This window comes from Polypterus senegalus, chromosome 15, assembly GCF_016835505.1.
Source record: "Polypterus senegalus isolate Bchr_013 chromosome 15, ASM1683550v1, whole genome shotgun sequence".
Classification (NCBI taxonomy): Eukaryota; Metazoa; Chordata; class Cladistia; order Polypteriformes; family Polypteridae; genus Polypterus; species Polypterus senegalus.
In genome coordinates, this window is record NC_053168.1 from 3,698,267 (window position 1) to 3,717,090 (window position 18,824).

The 18,824-nt window shown below is 42.9% G+C and overlaps 1 protein-coding gene across 1 annotated transcript in view; it reads right to left on the reverse strand.

The window, feature by feature from the left end:
* pik3r4 (phosphoinositide-3-kinase, regulatory subunit 4) overlaps nucleotides 1–12,726 on the reverse strand; it is a 137,308-nt gene extending 124,582 nt beyond the window's left edge. The window contains exon 1 of the mRNA XM_039737397.1: nucleotides 12,474–12,726. The gene's annotated coding sequence lies outside the window, so the exon portion shown is untranslated. The remainder of the gene's footprint in view (nucleotides 1–12,473) is intronic.
* Nucleotides 12,727–18,824: the final 6,098 nt, after the last annotated feature.

The window sequence follows — 18,824 nt, forward strand, 5'->3', positions numbered from 1 at the left end:
TTCATTTTAGGCCTGTAACCGCTAACTGCATTCTGGCAGGATATGATGGACAAAATAAGGCACTGGATCTGGATCTGCATAAGCCTGTTGCTGTAGAAGATATTTGTGCTAAATAAAAGTGTCTTTGCCGAGACCTGAACTGGTGCTTGGTGCAGTTGAATCGAGAATTTAAGGTACAAGGTGCATGAGCAGAGTAACAGGAAAGCTACAGTCTAACCCAGCAAGCAACAGGCAGGGACAGAAAAATCCCCAAGACAAGAACGCCAGTTCATCACAGGGTGAACACATACCAACATCAGCAGCCAATAGGGCATCACCGCTTCACCTAACCAACATGTCTTTGGAGGAGACCCACATGGCCACAGGGAGACCATGCAAACTCCACACAGGAAGGACCAAATATAAATATAGTAGGTTAAAATAACATTTATTTATATATAAATAAATATATGTAGTGTGGCAGTAGGGGGCGCGAGTGCTCCCTTGAACGCTCAGGGATGACTCCAAACACCAGGTAAAAGTCCAAGACTTTTTATTATTATTCTTCAGAGTGCACCAAGCACCTTCCACACTACTCATAAACCAATAAACTACTTTACTCACAAAAACACTAACCACTCCTCCTCGCCCAGACACTTTGCTCCTCTCCCACCCAGCACAGCTCAGTGTCTGGACTGAGCCTTCGTCCTTTTATAGCCCCTGACCCGGAGGTGTTCCTGTCCCAGCAGTCCACAGTTCCTTATTCCTTCCGGGTCAAGGCAATCAATCCACCACTTCAACCCAGGAGCACGACATTTCTTCCCGTCACGTGACCGTGACGTACTCCCGGGTCATACGGCATCACAGAGCCCATAAGCCCCCCCACAGTGACTCCTAGTGGTCCCCAAGGTATCCAGCAGGGCTGTGTATAAACACTACAAAGTCCATAAGGCCCTGCTGGACCTCGGGGCACGATCCTGCTGTCGGGAGAGCTCCTCCTGGCGACCTGGGGGTGAGGACCGGCATGGGAAGCCGGCAGTCCTCCACAGTATACACACACACACAGTCATATGAAAAAGTTTGTGCACCCCTCTCAGCCTGCATAATAATCGACTCTCCTTTCAACAGTAAAGATAACAGTGGTATGTCTGTCATTTCCTAGGAGTACTCGGGTGTTTTCTGAACAAAGATTTTCAGTGACGCAGTATTTAGTTGTATGAAATTAAATCAAATGTGAAAAACTGGCTGTGCACAAATGTGGGTCCCCTTGTCATTGTGCTGATTTGAATGCCTGTCACTGCTCAATGCTGATTACTGGTTGGATGAGCTCGTTAAGCCTTGAACTTCACAGACAGGAGTGTCCAGTCATGAGTGGTCAAAGGTATTTAAGGTGGTCAACTGCAAGTTGGGCTTCCTTCCCTTTGACTCTCCTCTGAAGAGTGACAGACAGCATGGGATCCTCAAAGCAACTCTCCAAAGATCTGAAAACAAAGATTGTTGAGTCTCCTGGTTTAGGGGAAGGCTACAAAAAGCTACCTGAGAGGTTTCAACTGTCAGCTTCAACTGTAAGGAATGGAATCAGGAAATGTGTTCTGTTCTGTGTATTGTATTGCATTGACCCTTTTTTTTGACACCCACTGCACGCGCAACCTACCTGGAAAGGGGTCTCTCTTTGAATTGCTTTTCCAGAAATTTCTTCCATTTTTTTCCCTAAAAGGCCTTTTTTTTGGAGTTTTTTCTTGTCTTCTTAGAGAGGCAAGGCTGGGGGGCTGTCAAAAGATAGAACCCATTGCGGCACACCTTGTGTGATTTTGGGCTACACAAAAATAAATTGTAGTGTACTGTAAGGTAAATTATACTATGTTTTTGAAAAAATTTATTTAACATTATATCTTAACATGAGGGCGGCACGGTGGCGCAGTGGTAGTGCTGCTGCCTCGCAGTTAGGAGACCCGGGTTTGCTTCCCGGGTCCTCCCTGCGTGGAGTTTGCATGTTCTCCCGTGTCTGTGTGGGTTTCCTCCGGGCACTCCGGTTTCCTCCCACAATCCAAAGACATGCAGGTTAGGTGGATTGGCGATTCTAAATTGTCCCGTGTGTGGGTGTGTTTGTGTGTGTCCTGCGGTGGGTTGGCACCCTGCCCAGGATTGGTTCCTGCCTTGTGCCCTGTGTTGGCTGGGATTGGCTCATGCAGACCCCCGTGACCCTGTATTCGGATTCAGCGGGTTGGAAAATGGATGGATGGATGGATGGATATCTTAACATTATACAAAGTTATTGTCTGTTATATCTGCATTTTTATCACTCTAAAATAAAGACCTGCAACATGTCTTTTCTCAGGCTTAGACATTTTACTGGGCTTTATTTTTCCCTTACATTGTCAGAATACCATGGGTATTGATAATCTAAAATAGTTGTTCCACTGTGGGCTTAATTTGCATTCATTTTACTCATTTATTAGCTCTAGGACTTTAATTTATCCTGTATTTATTTAAACCATAATTTTTTGCACATTTCCGGTGTATATGGAACTTTGAAACATCTTTTACATTGGAAAGGCACTATATGAGAGAGAGAGATTCAGAGAGAGAGAGAGATAGATAGATAGATAGATAGATAGATAGATAGATAGATAGATACTAAAAGGCACTATATAACTATTAGATAGATATGAAAGGCATTGTATAATAGATAGATAGATAGATAGATAGATAGATAGATAGATAGATAGATAGATATTAAAACATGAGTACAGTGCCTGTTCTACAAGAGTAAAATAGAAAGGCTGTGCCTACTGGGAAAAGTTCAGGGCACTACTCATTCCAAAATAGCAGCCTTATATCAGGTCCTTGGAATAGCAGGAGTTTAAAGTATTTTAATTGTGAAAACTACTGTATAGTTATATCAAGAATTTGAAAAAAATAAGAAAAAAAAAACAGGTAAGGGTATGAACAGAAGTACAGCTCTAACAGAAAATGTCTCAAAATAATATTTATTTATATTAATTAATATATATATATTTTTTTTTTTTGCTTATCTTATAACCTATCGTCTATGGGGGAGGAGCGAGAGCTTTGGATTCGTCTAAAATTTCGATCTCCAGTTTTCGACGGATCTCAACGTTTTAGGGTCCCCTGATACCAAAAACACTGATATCTCGATGATGTGTCTGTTTTCTTGATGACAGTTAAGAGCTAAAACGGCTGGACAGAAAAATACCAAACTCAAAACCTAAGCCTGTTATGAGATGACGATGTGCTGATTAGTTTTTAAAGAGAACGAGGCCCTTGAAAGGAACCCTCAAATGCCGTAATTCTGCAATTAATTCTGAATTCTTTTCGCCAATTGCTCATCATAATGACCTATTTTAAGATCAGAAAGATCAGCATCAGAGTGGTAAATAACTGAAATGAGTTCAGATAACTTGGTTCCTAAGGTGCAAAGCCTACTGACGCTCACATCCAAATTTTTTCTTCAGGATTTGAATTCCTGGAGTTCTTGCTTTCCACTATGGACATGAGTTGAACATTTCATTCATTGAGATCCAATGTGTGCTTTAATTGTTCCCTTCATATTTTTTGAGCAGTGTATGCATGCACACAGACACAGTATCTGATGCTAATCAGTAATGTATAAAATGTTCTACAAAAGCAGTACACGATTCTGAGGATGGTATTATAGAAGGCTGACAATGCAGTGGCGCGCTCTGTGTGGAGTCCGCATGTGCTCCCAGTGTTCCCATAGATTTTCCTTCCTAAGAAAGCAATCGACTCAGCATTGTGTCTCGTAATTACCAAGCTGCCGATTAAGGAAAAAAAAAACAAAATACGACAGAATTAATGGTTCTGATTTTTTAAAAGTAAGTCAATTAAAAGTTATATAGAAGAAGTGTGTTCTATTAGCAGGAACTCGTTACTATGTATTTAAAATAAACAGAACACAAACCTGCTGCCATTGCTGCCCTGCAGGATGAATTTGACATCATTGGGGGAAACCAGAAATGAAACGCACATTTGGACACCGTGACGAGAGCAACGTTAAATAAGGATGGACAGCACAGCCACGAAAATAAATATGAAGCAATTCATTTCAACTCCTGCATTATAATACACATTCTGCGATTATGACATTTAGTTAAAGTGTTAAAGATAGCGACACATTTTCAGCTCTATTCTTGGCATTGCAGTCCCTTTCTTTTTTTAAAAGGCAATTCACTCTTCTTCTTGTTCTTGTTCTTCTTCCAGCTGCTCCCGTTGGGGGACTTCATAGTGGATCATCTTTTTCCATATCTTCCTGTCCTCATCATTTTGCTCTGTCACACCCCCCACCTTCATGTCCCCTCTCACTACATCCATAACCCTCCCTCTTTTCTTCCTTCCTGACAGCTCCATCCTTAGCATCCTTTTTGCTACATATATTTTCATATTTACACGGGAAAAAAAGGGAAATGGCAGGTTGTTACATTTACAAAAATGTATTTACTTTATATTACACTAGGGGGCTTCGTTCGTCAACCACTTCCCCCCACCAGCCAGCCAGCGCTACGTGCCGCTGTGAAGCGGGGGGCTGAATGCACCCCAAGGAGAGGCTCTTCTGAAACCCCCCTTAAATGGTGACACAATGGGAAACAAATAACAGTTGTTTGTTTTACCTCCTCTTTGTTCAATCAGCTGCTGGTTTGCTGCTCCCGTGCCGGGTGATCTGCATTTTGTGCGCTGCTTCAAACGTTTAAAAGCCTGTACAGCACCTGTCCTTTTGTCTCTCTTCTCCCCCGGACATCCTCAAACACTATTCAATCTCTTTTCGCTGTTCCGTTATGTCACCGAGTAATATTTTCCATTTGTTTGCGCTAATGTGATCTTTACTCTCATTTTTGTGAGACTTTTGAATTTTCCTACTTCCGTTATCTCTAACCTGCTCTGCGCGTGTATCGCGCCAACGTTTTTGAATTCTTTGCGATGTTCTACTTTGTCTTTTTCCATCCCCGGGTGTGGTGAAATCTCTTGGCACCAAGTCAAAAATCTGCTCCTTGCCTTTTCTCACTGTTCCATCGAGAGTGGGCTCACGTGCGGACTGTGTGTGTGGGACAGCAGATAGGAAAACGCACCACAGAGTCGTCAGGACAGCAGAGAGAACACCTGGCTGTAGCCTCCCCACTTTGGAACAAATCTACACATGCCGATGACACATTAAAGCAATAGACGTTTCACAGGATGCTAAACATCCCAGTCGTTGCCTCTTCCAGCTTTTGACATCGGGCAAGAAATACAGAAAAATGAAAACCAGGAGAAACTGCCTTAAAGATAGTTTTTATCCAAAAGCAATCATGGCCCTGAACTCAGAATAAAACGGCTTCATATCATTCTCTAAATGTGCAATATAGACCCTTAAGTCAACCAGAGCAATTTGAATATAAATTATCACAAGTGTAATTTGTATATATATATATATATATATATTTGTAATGTACTTTTATTACTATTCATTTTCTTGTTTTTTAATTCTTATGCCTCACATTGAGTCGACAGCACCTTCAATTACAGTGTTCATTTGTAAAAGTGACAATGACAATAAAGATTCATCATCATCTTCTTCTTCTAGTGTTGCGGGATGGGTTGATTATTACTTTCCTTATTTTCAGAATTTGCACATAGACTATTTTTGTTCTTTTTTGCTTTCTTTTCTCTGCAACGCATTTGGGTCTCTTTTTGACGTGCTGCTCTTTCTTCTTCGCTTAGTTACTGACGTGTCATCTAGAGCTTATAAAATTTTTTAAGAGCTGAGAGCACAGGAAGTGTGTCTGCCAAAAGCATTCCAACAACTGAGAGGTTAGATGCCCGTGGTCTTGTTTGAAAATGGTTGTAAGTAGGGCGCGACTTGCAAAAGTCACCGTCTCATGTGACTTGACAGGTCTTGCGGGATGTGAAAGTGTCTCTCTTCAAAAGATCCCGTCTCGTTGCATGAAAAAAAAAGTCTTGTCTCGTCCTAAGATTACATCAATCCATTATCCAACTTGCTGTATCCTAACTACAGGATCACGGGGGTCTGCTGGAGCCAATCTCAGCCAACACAGGGTGCAAGGCAGGAAACAAACCCTGGGCAGGGCGCCAGCCCACCGCAGGGCACACACACACACACCAAACACACACACACACACGGGACAATTTAGGATCGCCAATTCATCTAACCTGCATGTCTTTGGACTGTGGGAGGAAACCCATGCAGACTCCACGCAGGGAGGACCCGGGAAGCGAACCCGAGTCTCCTTACTGTGAGGCAGCAGCGCTACCACTGCACCACTGTGCCGCCCTCGTCCTAAGATTTTCATTTATAATAGACAGATTATTGCTTATGTTCCACTTTTGAACATAATTCGATCAGGTTTAATTCATTGAATCTTGTGGGATGTACAATATACTCATTTCAGTAATTTAGGCAGAAGTCAAAATAGTTCTATTTAGTCCTTGCTGGAAATTAAGAAGCACCGAGCGGATTCATTGTCCACGGAGGTTGGATAATTTGAAAGTCACGTGACTTTACCGCCAAAGAAGCAACAGGTTGTGGGTCTGAGTTATTGTCGCCAGTTAAGAGCAAAAAGGTTAGTGAAATAACAGTTAGAAAAAAGACGGAAAAAGACACACACGCACACGAGAGAAATATTCAGATGTTCATTTAAAACACAGACTAACGTGACTCAGTTTTGCATTTTTCCTTCTATTCTCTTTTAATGTTTTACGGTATTAAACTGTGCTCGCTAACTCCCGTCACAAGTCAGTAAATGTCCTATTAAGGTGTCTAGATTTACTCGCTTAGTGCAGGTACGTTTATGTACTTAAAAAAAAAAAAAAAAGTTCTGGTTTTCATTACGATCAGCTACTTTGAGTTTTTCTGTTCATTAGTATTATGATAACATTGCAAAAGCAGATAAATACTATTAATACAGACAATTAAATACAATACAATGCAGTTGCCAGATTTGCTTGTTTGAAAATAAAAATTTTGTGAAAGAAGGTGCCAAGCAATGTTTGCACTTTATATTTTACCAACATTTAACATTTATTTTATAATACAGTGCTTCCCATACTCAGTCCTGGGGACCCCCTGTGGCTGCAGGTTTTTGTTCCTACCAACTTCCATTTTTCATTGGACTCTTTGTCTAATTAAGGGAATCATTATTTCCCAGTTTCTGTGTTTTGGAGTCGATGTAAAAATTACAAACTAAGTTTGGTAGATTTTTCTTAAAATGTAATAAGCAGTTATATGGGGAATATGTAGGTTTTTTTTTTAAGTCGTTAACTGTATTTTTCATCCTAATTTTCATTCTGATTTTCCAGGTGTACTGGTTACATAATTGAGTACAGTGATCCTTCTCTATATCGCGCTTCGACTTTCGCGGCTTCACTACATCGCGGATTTTAAATGTAAGCATATCTAAATATATATCACGGATTTTTCGCTGGTTCGCGGATTTCTGCGGACAATGGGTCTTTTAATTTATGGTACATGCTTCCTCAGTTTGTTTGCCCAGTTGATTTCATACAAGGGACGCTATTGGCAGAATGCTCAGAAGCTACCCAATCAGAGCACGTATTACGTATTAAGTAAGACTCCTCAATGATATACGATATGCTTCCCACGTGGTGCTTCGCACACTTTAAAGCTCCAACAGCCCGTATTGATTTTTCATTGTTTGCTTTTCTCACTCTCTCTGACATTCTCTGTGCCTGAAGAGGGTGTGAGCAGAGGGGCTGTTTGCTTAGAAGATACGGACGCTACTCTAAAAAAATGCTGAAAGACTACCTTCACATTGCTCCCTTCTTTGTGGCCGCTTTATCGCGGTGCTTCGCATACTTAAAAGCCCAACAGCACGTATTGATTTTTGATTGTTTGCTGTTCTCTCTCTCTGACATTCTCTGCTCCTGACGGCGCTCCTTTGAAGAGAAGATATGTTTGCATTCTTTTAATTGTGAGAAAGAACTGTCATCTCTGCCTTGTCATGGAGCACAGTTTAAACTTTTGACTAAAGGGTGGTATTTCATGTCTAGAGGGCTCTAATAATGTTAACAGTGTGGGAGAGTTTATAAGGGCTTAAAGTATATAAAAATAACCATACAGACATATGATTTCTACTTCGCGGATTTTCACCTATCGCGGGGGGTTCTGGAACGCAACCCCCGCAATCGAGGAGGGATTACTGTATTTACTAATCAGTGGGACTCACTCAGAAGTTGTTGCAGCTTTCATCATCCTGGGTGTCAGCTCTGCTGGTTGTTAATGGTGACTATTAGGGTTAAATGAAGGGAGCAAACTACACAGGAAAAGTGGAAAATAATAGGAAAACAAACAAAAGAGAGTTAAGAATTTATAGCTTTAGAAAAAAAAATTGAAATATTTCTAAATGTCATATAAATGTAAAAACCATACTGTTGTGTTTTTTTCTGAATGCAGAATAAGAGAAGAGATACAAAAAGACCAGCTAATTAAATGAGATCAGTTGTTATCAATTATTATCACCGATTGTGAATCTCATTGGAACAAAAACCTGCAGCCACAGTTTGGGAACCACTGCTATAATATATACAGTTAAAAAAATATAAATACAGTAAATGTATTTTATAATATAACACTTGTGGCAAGCGGCTGGGGGTGCTACCCACCCGGGACGCCCAGAAGGACCGGAGGAGGGATTACGCCTCCTCCAGACCCAGAGGGGGCGACTGCCCTGGTGGCTTTTGGGACCACGGGAACAGAGATTAGAAGCTCAACCTTGTAGGGGCCCGTGGTCGTCCAGATGTCTGAGGAACACTGGCCCTCGGCACTTACGCCACACCCGGAAGTGTTGCCAGGAAGAAGACCAGGGACACCCAGAGTGCTTCCGGGTGCACAGCCGGCACTTTCGCCACACTAGGGAGTGCCGGCAGTCGCTCATTGGGAGGCACCTGGAGCACGCCCGGGTGGGTTTAAAAGGGGCTCGGAGGAGAGAAGAGGAGTGGAGGTGGACCTGAAGAGAGGTAGGCATAGTGACAGGCCTGGACTTTGGGGGTGAAAGTGGGTTGTGTGCTGCATTTCCTTGTAAATAATTGTGTCAATAAACGTGTGTGGTGCATTTAAACAATGTCTACCTGTCTGTGTCCGGACTGTTCCCCACACACTCTATCCAAGGCACATTCTGTGTTCATATTTAGTTATACATTGGTCATGAAATGCTGGCACAGCCAAAGAAGCAATGTTCTTGTATAACTGTTCTACGATTCAGCTTTTGAATACTAATCTTTTGTATTTTCTACTGGTTTGTACTGTTTTTACCAAATAAAACTAGTTTTGGTATAAGCAAACCTGAATACTTCTTATTAATAACTTAGAACATGAACTATAAAATGATACTGAAACAAGGATAATTCAGTCAGTCAGTCATCTTCCAACCCACTAAATTCTAACATAGGGTCACAGGGGCCTGTTGAAGCCAATCCCAGCCAGCACAGGGCACAAGGCAGGAAAAAATCTCCAGGCAGGGTGCCAGCCCACCACAGGGCACACAAGGATAATTGAGAACCTAAAAAGGTTATAGCTAAGTAACTCGGTGAGGTGCATTTTTTAAAAAGTTTGTAAAACAACTGCTAAAATATTTTGCCTTATTGACATGTTCATTTAACACAATATAATTAATTTAACAGAGAATGAAAAGGTTTCATTTTGTGTATTAAATGGACAGCACTTCCTACCCATTCTAGTGTTGGGCTCCGTGGGAGAGGCGCCCCCGTTGCTTAATTTTTGGAGCTTAAATTATCAGACTGACCCACCCCAACCACAAATACTAACCTTAAAGTTAGTGGGGTGGAACAGAGTTGCAATAGCTCCCTAATGTTAATGTCCCCTTTGGGTGCCTAATGATAGAAAACGAAAATCCAAATTGTGTCACAATAACAGAAAAAGGTTCTAGCCATCCGTGCTGTCTGTTTAGTACAGAAGTACCGTGTCATTCATTTTATATAAAAAAAAAATCATATTGTTTAAGGATATACAGGGAGTGCGGAATTATTAGGCAAATGAGTATTTTGTCCACATCATCCTCTTTATGCATGTTGTCTTACTCCAAGCTGTATAGGCTCGAAAGCTTACTACCAATTAAGCATATTAGGTGATGTGCATCTCTGTAATGAGAAGGGGTGTGGTCTAATGACATCAACACCCTATATCAGGTGTGCATAATTATTAGGCAACTTCCTTTCCTTTGGCAAAATGGGTCAAAAGAAGGACTTGACAGGCTCAGAAAAGTCAAAAACAGTAAGATATCTTGCAGAGGGATGCAGCACTCTTAAAATTGCAAAGCTTCTGAAGCGTGATCATCGAACAATCAAGCGTTTCATTCAAAATAGTCAACAGGGTCGCAAGAAGCGTGTGGAAAAACCAAGGCACAAAATAACTGCCCATGAACTGAGAAAAGTCAAGCGTGCAGCTGCCAAGATGCCACTTGCCACCAGTTTGGCCATATTTCAGAGCTGCAACATCACTGGAGTGCCCAAAAGCACAAGGTGTGCAATACTCAGAGACATGGCCAAGGTAAGAAAGGCTGAAAGACGACCACCACTGAACAAGACACACAAGCTGAAACGTCAAGACTGGGCCAAGAAATATCTCAAGACTGATTTTTCTAAGGTTTTATGGACTGATGAGATGAGAGTGAGTCTTGATGGGCCCGTGGCTGGATTGGTAAAGGGCAGAGAGCTCCAGTCCGACTCAGACGCCAGCAAGGTGGAGGTGGAGTACTGGTTTGGGCTGGTATCATCAAAGATGAGCTTGTGGGGCCTTTTCGGGTTGAGGATGGAGTCAAGCTCAACTCCCAGTCCTACTGCCAGTTTCTGGAAGACACCTTCTTCAAGCAGTGGTACAGGAAGAAGTCTGCATCCTTCAAGAAAAACATGATTTTCATGCAGGACAATGCTCCATCACACGCATCCAAGTACTCCACAGCGTGGCTGGCAAGAAAGGGTATAAAAGAAGAAAAACTAATGACATGGCCTCCTTGTTCACCTGATCTGAACCCCATTGAGAACCTGTGGTCCATCATCAAATGTGAGATTTACAAGGAAGGAAAACAGTACACCTCTCTGAACAGTGTCTGGGAGGCTGTGGTTGCTGCTGCACGCAATGTTGATGGTGAACAGATCAAAACACTGACAGAATCCATGGATGGCAGGCTTTTGAGTGTCCTTGCAAAGAAAGGTGACTATATTGGTCACTGATTTGTTTTTGTATGTCAGAAATGGTATATTTGTGAATGTGGAGATGTTATATTGGTTTCACTGGTAAAAATAAACAATTGAAATGGGTATATATTTGTTTTTTGTTAAGTTGCCTAATAATTATGCACAGTAATAGTCACCTGCACACACAGATATCCCCCTAAAATAGCTAAAACTAAAAACAAACTAAAAACTACTTCCAAAAATATTCAGCTTTGATATTAATGAGTTTTTTGGGTTCATTGAGAACATGGTTGTTGTTCAATAATAAAATTATTCCTCAAAAATACAACTTGCCTAATAATTCTGCACTCCCTGTATTAATTTAGTGCATTAAGCAAAATGTAATTATTTTTGATAAAAACAATTTTATTATGTGCAACCAACATATTTTTGTTTTATTTTAATGAGACATGCCATTTTTTTTTTGCAGTGCTCGTACATTGCACCTTTGGTCCTGGATGACATTATTTCATCTTACAGTGTGCCTTAACGTACATGGTTGAGAGGACAATACAGCTATACTTGACTTCTCCCAGTATACCCAGCAGCTCTCCTCTGCACATGTCCAAACCAATGCCATCTCGCCCCTCTGACTTTGTTTCCCAACTGTCCCACCTGAGCTGACCCTCTAAGGTCCTCATTTCTAATCCTGTCCATCCTCGTCACACTCAATGCTCATCTTAACATCTTTAACTCTGCCACCTCCAGCTCTGTCTCCTGTGCCAGCGTCTCCAGCCCATATAACACAGCTGGTCTCACTACCGTCCTGTAGTCCTTCCCTTTCACTCTTGCTGATACCCGTCTGTCACAAATCACTCCTGACACTCTTCTCCACCCTGCCTGCACTCTCTTCTTCACTTCTCTTCCACACTCCCCATTACTCTGTACTGTTGATCCCAAGTATTTAAACTCCTTCACCTTCGCCAGCTCCACTCCTTGTATCCTCACTGACCTCCCTCTCATTCACACACATGTATTGTGTCTTGGTGGTCCTACTGACCTTCATTCCTCGGCTCTGCTCTCTAGAGCAGACCTCCACCTCTCCAGGGTCTCCTCGAGCTGCTCCCTACTCTCGCTACATAAAACGCAATTCTCTGATACGCTTGATTAATTCAGACATTCACACCACACCAACACGTTCTCCATAAACTCGTGCAAAATAAAGCGAATGAGTAGCGACGGCAAAAAACGGCATCTGCTAGGCAACACACATCAGAAAAGTAAACGGTGCAATAACAGACATCATTTACCTTTTCTCTTTCGTTGTCAGTTTACTTGTAGTGCATCAGATTGTGCTTTCCATCCTGCGGTTATTTTCTCTGTCTTCAGATGCGCGCCGCTATACAATTATACTCCTTGTGTGGACTGATCTTTATGTGCTCCGATACTGATCTCTATTCATCTGTATTTGGTACGTTTTACTATTTATGATGTGTGCTACAATCCACAATTCATTTTCTTTTCTCTGCGCACTGTTGTGTTGTTTATCTCATTTCGCCGGGATTCCGCATCCGGGTCAAAGAGCGCGCGTCATTCGGCGGCCCGGAAGTGGCTGACTCCCGGAGATGGGAGTCGCTTGATCGGAGAAGAGCGTTTTTTTTTAAATTACAATTTATACATTATATTATCACAATGCATATAACAAAACATATACGAGGGTGAGTCAAAGGTGATCTGAACTCCGGTTATATTCAAACGTGTGTTGGCAGCACTGGCTTTCCATACGAGGTCCCTGACACCCCAGTCACTGCCGTGCAGGTGTGAACGTATGACGTCAGGTCATTTGTAACTGCGGTGCGAGAAGCGATGGCTACCCCGATTGTTATTTGCACGAAAGAAGAGCAACGTGCAGTGATTCGTTGTTTGTGGTCTGAGGGTGTGCCCGGCGCCGATATTTATCGAAGACTGTGTGCACAGTACGGAGAAAGTGTTTTATCGCGAAGAACTGTATATGAATGGATAGAGAAGTTCAAGGAAGGTCGCACGAGTGTTTGCCACGAAGAAAGAGCCGGACGCCCGTCCACGTCCACGACTAATGACAACATCGAGCGCGCCCGTGAAATGATTCTGTGGAACAGGCGATTGACGGTAGACGATGTGGCAAATCACTTGCACATCAGCCGTGGCTCTGCCTACGCAATAATCCACGACAGACTTGGATTTCGAAACGTTGGTGCCAGATGGGTACCGAGAGAACTCCCAGAAGAGCAGAAACAGAAGCGCTTGGAGATCTGCAGACAGCATTTGGACCGATACTCTAAGGAAGGGGAACATTTCTTAAAAAGAATCATTACCGGTGATAAGACATGGATTCATCACTACGAGCCCGAGAGTAAACGGCAGTGTATGGAATGGACGCCTTCTCAACCGCCGACCAAGAAAAAGTTCAAAAGTCGGCCATCGGCTGCAAAATTGATGCTGACAATTTTCTGGGATTATCAGGGTCCAATATTGGAACATTATCAGGAAAAAGGTTTGACAGCCAACAGTGCTCGTTACAGTGAGATGCTCACCGAGGAGCTAGAGCCCGCACTTCGGACGAGACGGCGAGGACTGTCATCCGAGGGCATCGTGTTCTTGCCTGACAATGCGCGTGCGCACACCGCGGGTAACGCTATTGACACTCTGCAGAAACTTCGTTTCGAGGTGTTAAAGAATCCTCCCCATAGTCCCGATCTCGCCCCATCGAACTATTACCTGTTCGGTCCCCTGAAAGAAGCCCTACGGGGACGAAGATTCACGTCTGATGAAGAGGTGAAGACAGCGGTGCACTCGTGGCTCGCGGCTCAGCCTGAAACATTTTTTAATGAAGGAATACGACAGCTTGTTGGCCGGTGGACAGAGTGTATTGAAAAGCAGGGAGATTATGTCGAAAAATGAAAAGTTGATTCAAGTAAATTCTACAGCCGGATAAAGACAAAATGTTCAAATGAATAACATGATGCCAGGGGAATTTTGTCATGTATAACATTTTCAAACGGTGTATGTACATATTAAATACATTAATATTTGCATAACCAATGTAATGCTTTAACTGCCTTACTGTTTTTAATATTTTTGATAAGAGTATATAAAAGAATTAAGGTCATCCATAAATAAATCATAGTTTGGAAGTCAGTTACTAACTCATTTTATGGATAAATGTATTTGCAAGTTGTACGCAGAGATTTTTTACATAATTACATTCTTTGTTATTTTGTATAACAATAGAATATCACCATTCTCTATATTTATTGTACAATTGTGGGCAAATGTTTTGAGAACGACCCAAGTGTTGGTTTTCACAAAGTTTGCTGCTTCGTTGTTTTTAGATCTTTTTGTCAGATGTTTTTATGGCACACTGAAGTAGAATGACAAGCATTTCATAACTTTCAAAGGTTTTTACTAGCAATGACATTAAGTTTACTCAAAGAGTCAATATTTGCAGTGTTGGCCCTTCTTTCTTTTTCAAGACCTCTGCAATTCGCCCTGGCATGCTGTCTGACAATCAACTTCTGGGCAGGGCTGTGGAGTCAGTAGATAAATGCTCCGACTCCTCAGTTTCTAAATCTCCCGACTCCGACTCCTTTGTATGTATATACTATGCTAATGTATTTTCTACATCCATTGAAGGAAAGGAAGGCAACATACATGTCATTTCACCACAGAACTACTGGCTAGGAAGCCAACACTCTACTATAATGCCAGATTAAAGACAAACACAATTGATTGGCGGCCGCAGATTGCGGGTGTCCACATGGACGGCAGATCCAGCTTGCCGAAAATCTCGACCACCGCCCCCATCCGAAGTAACGTGATGCCTCTGTCTGCTGCAGTGGCCGTCTCCTCTGTCAGCCAGCCGGAAGTTTAGTGCATTGTGTCAGTCACCGGCCAGCTGATCAGCAGGACGAGCCTCTGCTGGAGACAGGTAGGGAGATCTGTGTTCTCGGCTCCTTCGGCCCCTCTCACTAGCGCGTAGCGAAGGGGAGCCGACGGAGCTGAGAACACACCAGATGATTTTTCAGGCGTTTGACGCGTGATGACTCGTTGAACGGCCGAAAAATCGGCAGTGCATCTGTAAATGTATGGGGGGCTTTAGGCTAGGTTCACAGTTCCCTGTAACAGTGGAACACGACACAATGGAAAGCGGTGCCGCACCTTACCTGTGCATTACATCCCATATAGTGACGCATACAGTCAATGAAAAGCATGCTTCATGGTTACTTGACATGTTCGTTTTGTGGTAACATTATGCACTGCATGCATTGGGCTTTATTCTTACAGCAGAGAAGTAGTTCATTATGACTGTTTGTGAATTGGGACATTTCAACTTACTTTTTTAATTGACATTTAAATTTAGTAGGAGTCGGAGTCGGTTAACTTTTTGCCGACTCCGACTCCAGGTACCCAAAATTGTCTCCGACTCCGACTCCACAGCCCTGCTTCTGGGCCCATTCCTGACTGATGGCAGCCCACTCTTGGAGTTTGTCAGAATTGGTGGGTTTTTGTTTGTTGCCCAACCATCTCTTGACCACAAGTTCTCAATGGGGATTAAGGTCTGGGGAGTTTCCTGGCCAAGGACCCAAAATTTAGATGTTTTGTTCCCTGAGTCACTAAGTTGTCACTTTTGCCTTCTGGCCCGGTACACCATCATGTTGGTCACCAAACTGTTCTTGGATGGTTGGGAGAAGTTTCTCTCGGAGGATGTTTTGGTGCCACTCTTTATTCATGGCTCAGGATCAGGGGGGGCACCACCAGTGCAGAGCTTGCTCAGGAATGAATGGCAGCAGGCAGGTTTGAGTGAGGGGAGGACTTTTGGAGGTTGGGCCTGGTGGGTGTCAAGAAGGACAAGAAAGAAGCCAAGAAAAAAACTTAAGGGACAGACTGATATTCATTTTTTTTTGTTCTTTATTTTGCCTTATACAATTTCTTATATTAGAAATTTGTTAGTTTTCACATACCCCTTAGGGTCAGAGCGCAGGGTCAGCCATTGTACAGCGCACCTGGAGCAATTACAGGTTAAGGGTCTTGCTCAAGGGCCCAGCAGAGTAGGATCTCTTTTGGCAGTGACGGTGATTCGAACCAGCAACCTTGTGGATACCAGCGCAGATCCTTAGCCTCAGATTGGAGTAAAGGGATTGGACTGCTGGGGTCAAGTCATTTTCTGGGATAAATCCCTTTTCCGATTGTTTTGGGGCATCTGGAAAAAAGAAAAGGTGACCGGCGCTTCCTTTGGTCCTGTCCAGCCAACAGTAAAGCATCCTGAGACCATTCGTATCACGTGGGGTTGCTTCTCACTCACAATTTTATTTTGCCTAAGAACACAGCCAGGAATAAAAAATGGGAGCAAAACCTCCTCCGTGAGCAACTTCTTCCAACCATCCAAGAACAGATTGGGGACCAGCATGATGGCGCACCGGGCCATAAGGCAAAAGTGAGAACTAAGGGGCTCGTGGAACAGCGCGTGCTGTTATTTTATGAATTGTTGGAATTATAAGCAGGCCAGCACCTTGAGGCCTCAATCTGTGCTCAGGTTTATAAGTAATGATAAGTTCAGATAAGTAAGCAGGGCTTCAGCCATTCAAGGCTTTCTAAGTTAAAAGGAGGATTTTGAAATCAGCCCCAAATCAAACTGGGAGCCAGTTTGAGGAATGGGAGTTAAGGAACTGGAGTTACGTGCTCATAATTTCTGGTTCCTGTAATAATTCTTGAAGCGGCAGACTTGCATGTGCTAATCAACAAACAACACTTCAGTATTCTCAGGTACCAATGTCCACCTCCTTGACTTTAAATAACTGTCTTAACCTTCTTCATCTTTTCCAAGATGTTGCCTTATTTTTAAAAAAGACATAAAATATCAGCCTGGGTGGTATTTACAAGATGCCATTGTGGCTTGGCCTGCATAAACAAACCAGAGGCCGACACGGTTCATCTGCTCAGTGTTCTGATGCTGAAGGCCAATTAACGTGTGTGCGGCAGAGTTGGCTGTATTTAAAGACTCAGTTGAAAGGTGTGAGGCCTGGGCAGTGCCACGTTACTATTTAGTACCAACATATAAAGTAAGACGGTGACATGTCCGACTGCTTACATTATGTTTCAAAGTGTCCCATTAAATTCATCGTTTTTACAATCAATGGGGTCTTCTCTGATGTACGCAGCTGTCTGCAGCTTTGCCTCGGATGTTAAGATTTCTGTTGTGTTAAAAAAAAAAGCTTTAATATTAAAACAGGACTATATTTCTGTGTTTACCTTTATTGTTATAATGCAAAAGAAATGTAAACCCTGCGGTTGTCTGAAAAGTTTGCTGAGGCGTTGAATATAAACAAAGGTTTCAATTTGTCAACATTTTTTACTTAGAAAAATGAATAAAGATTAATTTCATATGAAGATGTGTTGATTAAAGATCTAAAAGAATTAAGCTGTACGGTTGCTTCAAACATTTATAAAACATTAGTCTTGTTTTTTTTTTTCATCAAGATGGCGGGTGAATATTAGCAGCTAAAGAACTAACTAAAATTAATTTCTTATTAATGAATGAAAAGGAATGTGAAGAAAAATTAAGCAGGGGAAAAAAGGTGGAGAATACCAAAGTAAAACATTCAGAGATGGAAATAGAGGACCACCAAGAAAGATAGACAGATGGATGTGAAAGGCACTATATGATAGACAGACAGACAGATACTGTGGATGCGAAAGGCACTATAAAGCAGATAGAAAGATTAAAACATTACAACAGTGCTTCTCAAGCTCGGTCCTGGGGGCCTCCTGTGGCTGCAGGTTTTTGTTCCAACCAACTTTCATTTTTCATTGGACTTGTAGCCTAACAATCTCGGTATCATCTGCAAACCTAACCAGCTTCTTATTTATCCATCCATTTTCTAACCCGCTGAATCCGAATACAGGATCACGGGGGTCTGCTAGAGCCAATCCCAGCCAACACAGGGCACAAGGCAGGAACCAATCCTGGGCAGGGTGCCAACCCACCACAGGCTTCTTATTTATATTCCTCTTCAAATAGTTTATATATATATATATATATATTGTGGACGCGGCCCGGACACAGACAGGCGGACATGTTGTACATCAAACCACCACACGTTTATTTACACAAATATATACAAATAAATGGTCACTCAGACCCAGTCCAAAGTAGTGCACAAACCCCAACACAGTCCTGGCCACTCAAATGCCTTTCTTCGGGCCGCCTCCACTCTCTTCTGCCTTGTCCTCCTTCCACCCGACTCTAGCGCTGAATGAATGGAGACGGCCCCTTTTAATCAGTCCCCGGATGAGCCCCAGGTGTTCACGGCATTCCTCCTCTGGTCACGCCCCAGCATGGCGGAAGTGCCAGCTGTCCTCCCGGCAGCTCTCCGGGCGCCGTCCTAATTCTTCCCCAAGGGGCATTGTGGCGCCTCCTGGCGGTGACCACGGGCCCCTACAGGGTGGAGCTTCCATGCCCTGTACCCATGGCCCCCAAAGCAACCAGGAAGGCAGCCCACATGTGATCCCAGATGGGCACACGCCCACTTCCGGTCCTCCAAGGCGTCCCGGCCGGGTCGTCGCCCCTGGCATCCGCGACAATATGTATATTAAAAAAAGCAGCAGCCCTAGCACTGAACCCT